The following is a 12,964-nucleotide window of genomic DNA, read 5'->3' on the forward strand; positions in this document are numbered from 1 at the left end:
GTATCTAAGTGACTCCAGGTTTCACTAGAATCCTTCCCATATTTCTGGTTTGGGTGATGGGGGAATGACAAGATATTCACCTTGGAAAAAGGAAAAGGTTTGTTTAGAGACTCAAATTCTTTTCTGATCTTGAAATGCCTGAAAGAACAACAAGTGATAATGTCCAGGAGGTAGATGGAGACACTACAGTGGAGCTCAGGAGAAAGGACTAGACTGAAATGCAGACTTCGAAGTCATTAGCACTTAGATATATTCTAAAGAGTTTCCCAGAATAGAGCACATGAGTAATAGGTAACATTTACTGAATTGCTACTATGTACCAAAGCCCCGCCTCCTTCCTTATGTCCTTAAGTGAGATCAGGTAAGAGGCTACGGGAACATCAACATATACAGGACAAAAAAAGAAATAACAAAGGAAAGAATAAAACCAAGAGAAAGTATGTCACACAAGCCAAAGGTAGAAATGATGAACATACCAAATGTCACAATGTAAGTCAAATAATATGAAGACAAGTGTCCACTGGACTGGGCACTAAAGAAGCTAGAATCAGCCTACTAAAACAGCACCGCCAATGAAGAGCTCCCTAATTCCTCCAGAAGCCTGTTTTTTTATTAGAAAGTTCCACTGGTTACAAAGCTTTTGCTTTCCAAGAAAAGAAAAGCATAGGAAAAACACAGTATTGTATTCAAATTCTGACTCTGAAGGAAAATTAAGAGTTATAACAATTAAATACAATAATGATACTTGATTGTATCCTGATTTGAACTAGTTATAAAAAATAATGGGAAATTTTAATAAGGACTAGTATGAGATGATAGAAAATTATTATGGATTTTCTTAAGTGTGATAATGATATCAAGATTGTATAAGACTTATTTCTGGAGATGCACACAGACGTAGAAATTAAATGTCTCTATTTGCATTAAAATGTATCAAAAAACAGATGCAACAAATTTTAGCAAATGTTAATAATTGTTATATATAGGTGATGAGTAAATAGGTGTTCCTATTTACAATAAAACAGTAAAGACTTCAGAAACATATGATAAATTTTTTGTCAATTAAAAAAACTCAGCATATGAATATAGCATAGAGATGACAAATACCAACACTAGAAATGGGAAAAGCAATAGGTCTTATGTTGTGTGAATGAGTACTTCTTGCCTGGAAATAATTTTCTAATGAAGCAGCAGTATACGTATTCAAAAACTGCTGTATCTAAAACAGTTCAGATGGAAGAGGTAACATCATGGCAAACTGTGCTAGATAAGTCAAAAAGGATCTAGTGATGGCAAAGACTGAGATTGAAAAAGCATGCATAGATGGATAAAATTTCATGAAATGAGAGAAGGAAAGAGGCACTTTTTCTAAAATAATGTTATTTCTATATGTTATTTAAAACATAGGTGTGTGACTAAACAAATCAAACAGGACACATTTTTAAAAATCTGATTCCAATTTAGTAGCTAAATGATCTTGGGCATGTTACTTAACTTCTCCCCTTATCTACAAAATAGATAAATCTCACTGAGTTATTATGAGAATTAAATGAACACATACTAAGGAATTAAATAAGAAAAATGTATATATGAAACACTAGGCATACACATACTAAGCAATTAATAAATTTGGGTTCCCTTTCCTCTTTCTCCCCCACCCCACTCTAATCTTAGTTCTGAAACAGCAAATTAAGGCTGGTTTTTTTCTTCTTTCTGATGGCTTTTCAGTCACTTAGCCTTCCCAAGGGCAAATATACACAAGTCTTTCAGGTTTCCCATGGAATGGCATCAAGATCTCCCTGGTTTAGCCTTAACTGCCCTCCAAAAAACCCCCCTAAAATGCAATAGCAAAAAATATACACGATATTACATATATGATCTAAGTAGGACTACTATTTCCCATAACCTGCATAAGACTCAGTTTTTAATTTTCTAAGCACACTAAAATTTGTCTACAACTTTACGTTAGAACATGAAACTTGTAGCAAAATAAGCTGGTACTAGATCCCATTCAAATAAGCTGAGATGCTAAAGTATTAGGATGTATGAATTTTCTAGTATAATATCTCTTGATTAATTTTCCCATTTGATTAGAAGAAGACCTGAAACTTAGGACAGATAAGCAACTCACCTCTTTTTCTGATAAAGTGAGTAACAAGTCTATTTCAGGGACTGTGGGAAGGAAATCAATCAAAAGGAAAGAGGAAGTGAGGTTCCTGGGGTTAGAATACGCTGTTCTATAGCTTACATGACAAAGGCCAAAGGAGAAGTCAGATAAAAAGGAAAACAAAATTAATAACATGAAGTATTATAAAAAATATTCACCAAAAATATTTTTATTCAACCTTATTTCTTTCTCAAATGTATTATTTCTGCTACAAGGAATATTACATAGCCATTAAAGATGACAATTACTATAAGCACACAAAGATGTATGTACAAGAATATTAACTTACACATTATCAGTAATAGAAAAAAAATGGAGACAATCCAAACGTCCATCAATAGGGATAGGTTAAATAAACTGTAGTATACCCATATAATTTAACATTATATAGTCATTAAAAGAATTAGGTAAATTCTGTACATAGTAACATGGAAAGATGTCCAAGTTTCACTGCTAAATAACAGCAGTAGGGTATAACAGAATGTATAGTGTAATCTTGTTTATATTTGTTTAATACAATAGTAAACATTAGTATATTCCTAGAAAACAATTTAGGGGACTACCTATACTAAACTGTCATCTTGGTGAAGGTGACTGTAAGAGACACTCATTTTTTTTATGGAATATATTTCTGTCTGGTTGTTTTTTAAAATGACCATGTATTATTTTTGTTTAAAAAAAATGAAGATTAAAAAGATTAGAAAAATTAAAAACCACCCTTTCATTGTTCCCACAATAGTAGCTTAGACTACATGACATAAAATGTATATGTTAAATAGAAGAGGGAGGGGCAAAGGATATACAAATTGAATAATTATAATTATATAGTATGCACTGGGAAAAATTAATTATATCAAAGTGATAATGTTATTTTAGGGTGGAAAGATTATGACTTATTCTTTACTCTTATTCTAAACTTTCTGTAGTGTCATGTTGCTTCTGTAATTATAAAACAATGTTGACTTGACACAATAAATGTAGCAAAGTGCACATAATTTCACAACCAATGTATAATGCATCTGAGTTTTTTAAAACAATTAATACAAATGTACCGAAATACAAATACAAAAGATGTAGTCTTTCAACTAAATTCATATTAACTACAGCATGTTACCTGGCATTTAACTTTCTGAGAGATTTGTGACCTTGAAATATTTTCTTTCTGATTTAAGGAAAAAAATCTGGTTCCAGTTAAAAATATATTGTTTAATGTAATTACAGAGCTTAAGAGGGCTTTTAATATGATTTCCTTAAACTTATTGTGAAGCCTTGACAAAACCAGAGCTTTACCACACCAGAAGAGTTATCTGGTCATAAGAATCCAAAGGAGAGAGCACATAACTATGTTTAAATAATGCTTATTTTCACACAATGCCTATTTTATTTTTATTTTTATTTTTATTTTTATTTTTATTTTGGTATCATTAATCTACAATTACAGAAAGAACATTGTTTACTAGGTTCCCCCCTTCACCAAGTGCCCCCCACATACCCCTTCTCAGTCACTGTCCACCTGCGTAGTAAGATGCACAATGCCTATTTTCATGTGTCCTTAACTGTATTTACATTTCTTTTTAAATAAAGGGTCATTTTTCAGTCCAAAATTTCACTGCTGTTTATAAACAACTGTCTTTGATAATATTTCTACTATGTCATAGGCATGAAAGGTTTCGACATCATTTCAGACAAGCAGGAAGGAAGCAAACAGCAACCTTAACAGTTCATACAACACATATGACAGTTAATCTTCAGTGACATTTGTTGCATATAAAATTCCTTTGCCTGGAATTCAAAGACTTTGCTCTACTAAAACTGACCTAATAATTATTTTGCAGACTTAACCCACTGTTCAAGTGTGGCCTTCCCTTTCTGTCTTGGCTTAACTGATGTTCACCTCATTTTAGCAGTGTACTCAATTAATGTCCTCTTTGTTCTTCCTATCTCCACTCTCACACCTCTTTCAATCTATTCTCCAAGATGAATAAACTTTGGAGAACTCTTCATGTGTGATATAAAGGCTCTTTCTTATTTGGCCCCTATCTACAATTCTAACCAGAAGAACAATCACAATTTACTCTAGACGTAGAAATTGACTTGTAGATCCTTGCTCATACTTCAGTGCCTATGCATGTAGTATTCTTTCTCCCTGGTAAGTTCTTCCTGACCTCTTCTACATGGCTCCCTCAGTAATTATCTCATGTGGGAATTGTTCTCTGACCCCTCAATTTTTATTCTGTGTTTTGATAATGCCTTACATAAATCTCTATTATAGTTATCACACAGTATTTTAATTGTTGCTTATCTGTCTCTTACACTGAACTATGAGCTCCATGAGGGCTTAGACTTGAACTTACCTCCAGATGGACTGTGGCATACCCATTTTAATATTACTATCTGGATCAAAGTTTACAATGGAGAAAAAAGAAAATAAAGAGGACATTGAAATTCCATACTTTCTATTCATTCCATTCATTCTATTTCATTCTTTCATTCACTTAGTCAACAAATATTTATTTAGTGCTAGGAACCAGGCACTACCAAGCCCTAGTGAGTTGGTGATGATAATACAGACACACACACAAAAAGAATTCTGAGAGAATACAGTCCAAAATGTTAACATTGGCTATTAACTCTGAATCTTGGAAAGATTTGAATAATTTATATCATGCCCTTTAAAATCATCTCTATTTCCCCTCCTTCCTTAATGAAAATGCATTAATTTTATAATCACACACACAAAAATATGAAGGTCTTCCCAATTACAAGTTCCTACCAATCTGTAGGAATACAATATCGAAAGTAAATAATATGCAAATTTGTGAACCACAGTTAAGGTGAAAGCAAAACCATTTTTGAGAACTTTTAGTCAGATTCTAATTATACCTAATACAAAAAACAAGACTGAAGTACACAAAAACACTTCAGGATTTCCACAGTGCCTACTTTTGAAAAAGTACAAATTGTCCAAGGAAAACATTGACCACAAGATCACTACCACACTAGTTTCCCACACTATAGAAAGAAAATTATGTCATTCTCTTCCATTTAATACAGAAGAGTTCATAGCCTTACACAACTTGCTCAGAAGACAAATTAATAAATAACATCATATTTCATCTGTATAATGATTTACAGTTTATAGTTCACAAAGCACTTTGACCTTCACAATAATTTTTTTCTTGCTCCCATTGGATAGGTTAAAAAACTAAGGATTGAAATGGAGAAGACCTTTCTATGACTCAAAATCCAAAAGCCATAAAAGAAAAGCCAAGAGAGTCTAAAAGAAGTTTGCATAAAAACCTAGAAGATCTACATGGGAATAAAAGAAGTCAGAAGACAAGTATGAAAACGGAAAATATTTGCAATACATACCATCGACATAAAGTTTATCCTAACATACATAGAGACCTAGAAATCAATAGGAAAGAGAACTAAGACAATAGAAAAGGATTTAAACAAGTAGTTTACACGAAAGGAAATATGAGTGACTCATATAATATAAAAAGACGTTCAACCTGAACTTAACTTTTTAAATCTTAAAACTACTCTGAGGTATCATTTTTCTCTATCAGATTGGCAAAAATTCATGTTTGATATCAACAAAAAGCATAATACTGACAACACTGATCCTGGAGCCATAGTGTTTAGTTTGAATTTCTGCCACAGTAGCCATGTGATTTGGGCAAGTCACTTACTTAAATTCTCTATTTCTCTATATATCCATCTGAAAAATGGAAATAATAATAGTAACTACCTCAAAGGGGTGTTATTAAGTGAGGTAATGCATATAAAGCACTTAGAATAATATCTGGCAAATAGTAAGCACCATATAAGTATTAGCTATGATACTGCTAATGCTGAGTGAATAGGCAATGTATAGTGGAACAATCCCTATGGAGAACAATTTGACAATATATTTCATAGTTATAAATGAGTATATCCTTTGACTTATAAATCCCACTTTCTGCAAATTCATCCCACAAATACACTTGAACACATGTAAAACGGCCTGTGTTCAAGGGTCTTCATTATAGAATTGCTTATTTCAAAAGACTGGAAGCAGCACAAATGTCAAACAATAACGAACTAGTTAAATAAAATCTTATTCAGTGGAATTTTATGCAGGTAAAAGAAATAAATGGAGGGAGGGAGGGAGGAAAGAAGTAGGCAGAAGCCCTCTATACATGATCTGGAAAGGTCTCCAAGATACATTAAGTGAAAACGCAGCAGGTGGGGGGGTACTGCAGAACAGTGGGGAATGAAGGGCTAACTTTTGCATGACAAGTGGGAAAAATAAGATTATTCATATTTGTAAAGATTTGCCAAAACAAAGTCTAAAAGGATATAAAGAAACTAGTAAAAGTGATTGGGAGGAGCATGGAACTGGTTGAATGGGGTGAGACTTTCAATATTTATATAAAATATATAAATGCAAAATTTATTTAACCATTTGAATGTATAACCTACTTAAAGATTAAATTTAAAAAAAAACTAAAACTCACAAAGGACAGGAAATTTGCCTACAATCAGATGGCTAATAACAGACTTGATCAGTTAGAACTTCCATTGTTTTTTCCTTATATCACACTGCCTTTTTGAAATGTTTCAGGAATGGAAGATATAAAAATTATCACAAGCAGGCTTTTCTCTGAAACAACCACTCCTCTGAGTGCTCAGCAAAAATCATGATACCACACTGAAGTATGCTCCATATGATGACTTAGAAAATAGTATAATACCCATTGTTGGTCCAAAACATTCATCATCACCCACTCCATGCAATGTAATAATTGGGCTTCATTTACTGGAAGAGATGAAATTCTCATAAAAACCCTTATCACAGGTTTCAAATTCCAACACAACTTTTATTTTGCAGAACAGTTAAGTATACAAAGTAAGAATATATCTAAACACTTTTACATAGGGGGAAGAAAGCATTAAAGCCAGTCAGCTTTCTACTCTAAACCAGGGTATGAGTACATGTACATATGTAATTTTCTTTTTACAATTAACATAGTACCAAATGTTAGTGAGGATCCTGGGATAGAGAGTCCCTAGCCCGGCCTCCCAACACATACCCTTTCAAACAGAATTAAACAGGCCCCTTATGTGCCAAACCACAGAGGATTTGTTTTTAACACCATCCCAAATACACACCTGTATGAGAGAATAAAACACCATACATCCAGGACTCCCAAGCATACGAGGATCTTTACATTAATTGAGATCAACAACTAGTGATCATGTACCACCTAGTACTACCTTCTAATAAGTGCCAAGGAACTTCCAACTCAATCTAGACACCTCAATTCTGAGCAGTCCCACCTATAGGACCCAGTATCTCCTGTGTTCCATTTCCTGCTATCATACTGGGTAACTGTGACACCCTGACATATTCAATACACTTCATAGCTCCTTAACCTCCCAGTATTTCAATAACCTATACCTTCAATTCCTCTTCGACAACACTGAGACAGTCACACTCAATTTTTGCTTTTACCTAGAACCACTGAACACTCAGCCTTCTCCTTCTGCACTTCTTAACAAAACCTGGTCTTCAGCCACATTTCTGTCTCCTTACTCTCCAAGTACACCAGCCCCTCTGAAGGTTTTATTTCTTGTAACCCTCAGTGCCCATCATATCTCCCACACTATCACTAGCACCGTAAGGTTCCTCCCCATTTTATTTTTCCTTCTTGTAAATTCCAATTGTGGATCAACCCAACCATCTTTTTTGCCCTCCTCCTTTTAGGCTACTGTATAAAGTGTAAAATCCATGCTACTGGGCCCCACTACAAATATATTATTTCTAACTTTAACTGGGCCCTCAATGTGCTCAGCAATCTTTTTTTTTTTAATCCTTAATCCAGTCCTCTCATTTTCCATTGAAGATCTCCATAGCCATAACACTCAAATCAGAAACTTACCATATTTTCTTTGTTCTCCAGAGATAATTGATGTCTCCTCAGATAACTGATCACATCAAGAAATAAGGCCATCTATGAAACTCCCTCCCTTACCTCACCTTCCCTTCCACTACATCATTCTCCATCTTGACTTCTATCATTTTGGTGTTAAAAAATGAAATGCTCAATATATTTCATAGGCAAATTTTCCCTTCAATCTACAAAACTGCTTTACCCATTCTAAAAAGAAAAAAAACATGTGCCACAGTAGAAAGAACATAAGTTTCAGAGCCAGACAGACCTGTTCAAATTCTTACCTATCATCTTTCCAATTGTAAAAGAGGGATGCTGATACCTAAGCCACAAGGCTATTGTGACCTACAGAGCATTTTTTCCCGTACCTAGCATGTAATGTATTCACAAAAAAGATGTTTCACTACTATCAGCTCTCCACAACCACACTTGTTGAAACAGTAATTTTACTCACTGCCTCCCATTTATTCCTCAATCCATCATGATCTATTACTACCATCACACCGTCTAAAGTGTCTTTTAAAGGAAATAAATGATCTCCTAATTGCTAAATTCAATGATGTTTTCCTAATCCTCATTCTACTTGATCTCTGGAGCACTTGACACTGATGGTCACCCCCTTCCTTTTTGAAACTGTTTCTTCCTTTGGCTTCGATTATAATGCCATTCTGTTGTAGTTCTTTCCCCATTTTTTTAACCTCTCTTTCTCAGTGTATATTACCCTTCAAACAATGATGTTCCTTCTGGTCCATTGCCCTTTTATTCTCTTCTTTTCGTGTTACCATCCCATACTTAGAAGCAAAATATCCCCTATATTGCATTTCCCCATATATTCTGTTAATCCTTACTTATTTAGCTCCAGCCTTTCTCCCAGTTTTCAGACCTCACACTGCCCACAGTGATACCTGAAACACACCTCAAACTGAGCTTGTACAAAACCAAACTCATTATCTTCCCTCAGGATTGCTTCTTTATGATCCCTACTTTGATTAACACTAACAAACCATCCTATCAGCCAAGTTAGAAACCTCCCACTAGTCAGTCATCTCAATGCTATTTGGAAACTTCATTGAATTGCACGCCATTCTCTTTATTTTCCTAACACTATTCCAGTTCATCCCCTCTGACTTGGCTTAGCACACTAAGTTTCCCACCTACCTAGGCTTTCTGCCTCCATACTGTCTTCACTTTCAATTCTTCCTCCACTTTTTCACCGGAGACAGCAATCATACAAAATTCCTGCTACAAAACCTTCAATGGCTCCCTATACCTACAGAATAAAGTCCAAATTCTCTAGCAAGGTTTTCTCAGAGGTATAAATCGTAACATTTTTTAATTAGACAAACTTAGGTTTCATTTCTAGCTAACTCTGAATACTGGCTTAGTCCAGCGTCTTCAAAGGGAAGGGTGAAAGGCAGAGAAGGAAAAGGAGGGATGCGGAAAAGAGAGGTGATAGGGAAGAAAAGAAGAGAGGGAGACAGTAGTGTCTCCGAGGTAAGTATCTGTAGGGTAGAAATGAAAGGTTTCGAGGGAAGAGTAGGTCTGTGGTAAGTAAAGTGAAGGAGTCCAGATCTCTGAAGGAGCGAGTGGCGAGACGAGGGAGGCTCTCGGGGTGGAGTTGGAGGCTCAGAAACAGTTGTCCGAGGAAATGAATGATTCCTGAGTCTCTTAATTGAGGAAGGCTTCTAAGTGAAGTCAGGGACCAGATTCCTGACATGAAGGAACTTTTAATGGATTCCGGCCTCTGAGGCTAGAGGGCGGCGTGGGGCCGGAGGGGTGTCCCGGGACCCTGAGAGAAGCAAAAACGAAGAGGTCGAGGAGCAGTGTCCCCAACCTCTGAGAGGACGACCTCTGGGAAGCGAAGGGGTCCTGTCGGTGCTAAGGTACCCGAGAGCCAATGCTCGGAGCCGAGGCGGGTGCAGCAGCCGCGCGCGCGAGGGCCGGGGCGCCCCGGGTTTGTGCCCCACGCGCTCTCCTGGCGTTACCTGAGGCGGGGCTGAGGGTGCCTGCGCTGGCGGGAGGGGCAGGCGGCAGCAAAGAGGGAGCATAGTAGCCCTCAGAACTCGGAGGCGGCAGCGGTTCTTAGCTTGCGGAGGCGGTGGGGGTCCCGCGTGCAGAAGCCGGAGACTAGGCGGGGCTATCGGCAGCGGAGGACGAGGAGGCTACTGCCATAGCCCCACAGGTGGGGCCAAGACGATCCGGCTGGCTAGCCTGCCACACAGCATAACACCCCGCTGGGCTCCCCGGTCGCGAACGACTGCAACACCACCGGCCGGGCAGTGGCCCTAGGGGCGGGGATTCGGGTGGGTCACACCCCTCTCCTCAAGCCCTCCCCCAGAGCAGCCAATCAATCGTCAATGTATGATAAACGAGCAAGTGGGATTGCCCAATTAGCGTTAGGAATGCCACGTGGTATGAGGGTGGGCACAACGGGCGTCCAGAAGAGCCAATCAACAGCCCTCAGCGCCAACTCTGGAGGACGAAGGGAACCAATAAGAAGGAAGTAGAAGTAAAAACAGAAGAGGCAGTGTGTTGGAAAGGCGGAACCAGGGAGAAGGGATACACCTGGGGGAAACCCAAATCCTAGAGCCTCTCAGAGGGCGGAACAGTAAACACAAAATGAACCAATCAAAATGCCAAACATATAAGCGATTGGCAAGCGATAAAGCCAACAGAACATGCATTCTACTGGGGTAGCTTTTGGGTTGGTGAAGGTATTGCTATAGAAGGTATTTTCTGAGTAAGGAAAAGCCGGATGAATGCAGCGGTCCTGCAGGATCTCAGTATAGTGTGGGGAGAAAACAAACAATTATTAGCCACTTCAGATACTAAAAGCAATGTATAGGGTTAAACAAAATGCCTAGGCAGCAATTCATCGAATAAGAGATTCAATTCGGTGGAGGCTTCTTGACGGAGGTAACACTTGTGCTGGCTTGAAAACTTTTGAAGAGCTGGGTGGGGAATAAAAATTCTATTCAACTGTACAACAGACACCTATTTCCTCGTGTTTTCCGTATGCCGCGACCTCAGGTGCTCATTTTCTCATGCCTGAGAAGATTGGAACAGGACCAGGGCTTCCAGGGTAAAGGAGGCTAAGAAACAGTGGAGTACCACCCTTCCTGCACAAGCACTCCCTGTAATTAAGAGACCTCCTTTTAGACAGCCTTAGATATGCCTCCTACTGGAGGGGTCTTGACAGATGAGAGGGATTTGAATAGTTGAAGATAGGTAGTTATTCATTCCTGGTGGCAATAGTTTAAGAAAGATGTATGGTAGGAGATAAGAACAGAGAAAGAAGAGGTTAAATGTAGGTGGGACTTAAATGCCAAGTTTGCCCTTTCCTTTTTATTCTGCAAAAGCTATCAAAGGTTCTTGAGCAGGAGAGTGTCCTTAAAAGGGCACTTTTTCCAGAAGATTAATTGGTAACTAACTCAGGGAGAGAAGAGATCACCCTAGCCCATTCCCCTTGGCCTGAAGCTTCTGTATCATTCTTCTGGCACTAAATCATGTGCTGCCACCTGGTGACAGTTCAAAAACCTTTGCTTCACATTGCTTTTTTTTTTACTTATAAGTTGATGCTTTATTACCCATATTTCACATAGGCAGAAACCAGGCTGAGATAGGTCAGGAAGCTCGCCTAAGTATCACAGCTAGGGAAGGGCAGAATTTGATTTGAAACAACAGGTCAGTCACTCTCTTAAGCTTACGTTCTCCCACCCACTTGACTTTTATTTTGAAACATTTCAAACCTACAAAAAAGGTGAAATATAGTACAACATTCACGTACTCTTCATCTGGAGTCACCAGCTAGTAAATAGCCTGTGCTTTATACAAAATCACCCCATCTTTCTCTAACATACTGCTTGGGATATGACTGGTCCACATTGCTTTGTAATGTTTCTGTTGTTACAAGTTTGGCACCCTTGCAAACCTGTCTTCCACAGAACCTATGCAAAGTACTTGATAAGTAGAGCACTGGTAGCAAGTAGAACTGAATAAGGCTGCCATGCCAGATGTATCCCCTGCCCAGTGAAAGATGTAAAAGACGGGGTTCCTTGCACCTGTTTCAGCAGGAAGGTAAGTCTTAATGGGAAGTTTTTTTTTTTCTTGAGCAGATTCTGTATGACCCAGGTCTCATCTTTATCATTCCATTCCAATCTCAGCAATATCCCTAATGCTGAAGGGAAAGAACTGAGAATTGCCTTTCTCAGACATCAAAGGCCCATTCTTCATGAGCTGTCTGTTAGGCCAGGTCCTTGAATGCATCCCATAACAGGAAGTAGTTCCTGCCCTACTCAGCCTTTTGTTATGCTTTTATTTCAGGTAACTGTCTCCTCTTGCCAGCTAAACTAAGAGTTGGGACCTTTACATGAGCCCACTGCACATCCTAGGGCAAATAAATACCAGGACTGGTATGTATTGTGCTCAATAAACATCCACTTGGTGGGTGAATGGCATTATCTTTTAGCAATATTTAGCAGTGGAAGAGACCTCATGAGACTTCATGAGATGCTGCTGCTCCTAAGGAAATCCTGGACTGCACTGTTTAGAATACAAAGCCCAGGTAAGGAGAAAGTAAAGATGCCCTTAGTCTACCTAGGAAGATAGTCTTTCCAGAAAACAATCAAATGGTGGAAGAATCAGAACCAATAGCCACAAAGCAGTTTTTTTAATATAATAGAAAATATGAGAGTGTATCATTCCTAGTAAGTATTTAATCATGAAATTTGTTTCAGTTAACAAATATATACCTTTGTATTTTACTAAGCTACAGTGTAAACTGTATTTCTTACTGGATGTAAAAGTAAAAACTTTAAAAGCCATTGGATTAGAGGCAGAGATACTGAAAGAAGAGAAA

The 12,964-nt window shown here is 37.8% G+C and overlaps 1 protein-coding gene across 2 annotated transcripts in view; it reads right to left on the bottom strand.

Moving 5' to 3' along the window:
• The window catches only part of TESK2 (testis associated actin remodelling kinase 2), a 138,530-nt gene extending 128,137 nt beyond the window's left edge, over positions 1 to 10,393 (bottom strand). For both annotated transcript variants that reach the window (XM_037021760.2, XM_073233830.1), the window contains exon 1: positions 10,092 to 10,393. The gene's annotated coding sequence lies outside the window, so the exon portion shown is untranslated. The remainder of the gene's footprint in view (positions 1 to 10,091) is intronic.
• Between the last annotated feature and the right edge of the window lie 2,571 nt (positions 10,394 to 12,964).

This window comes from Manis javanica, chromosome 4 (assembly GCF_040802235.1).
Source record: "Manis javanica isolate MJ-LG chromosome 4, MJ_LKY, whole genome shotgun sequence".
In the NCBI taxonomy this organism is placed as follows: domain Eukaryota; kingdom Metazoa; phylum Chordata; class Mammalia; order Pholidota; family Manidae; genus Manis; species Manis javanica.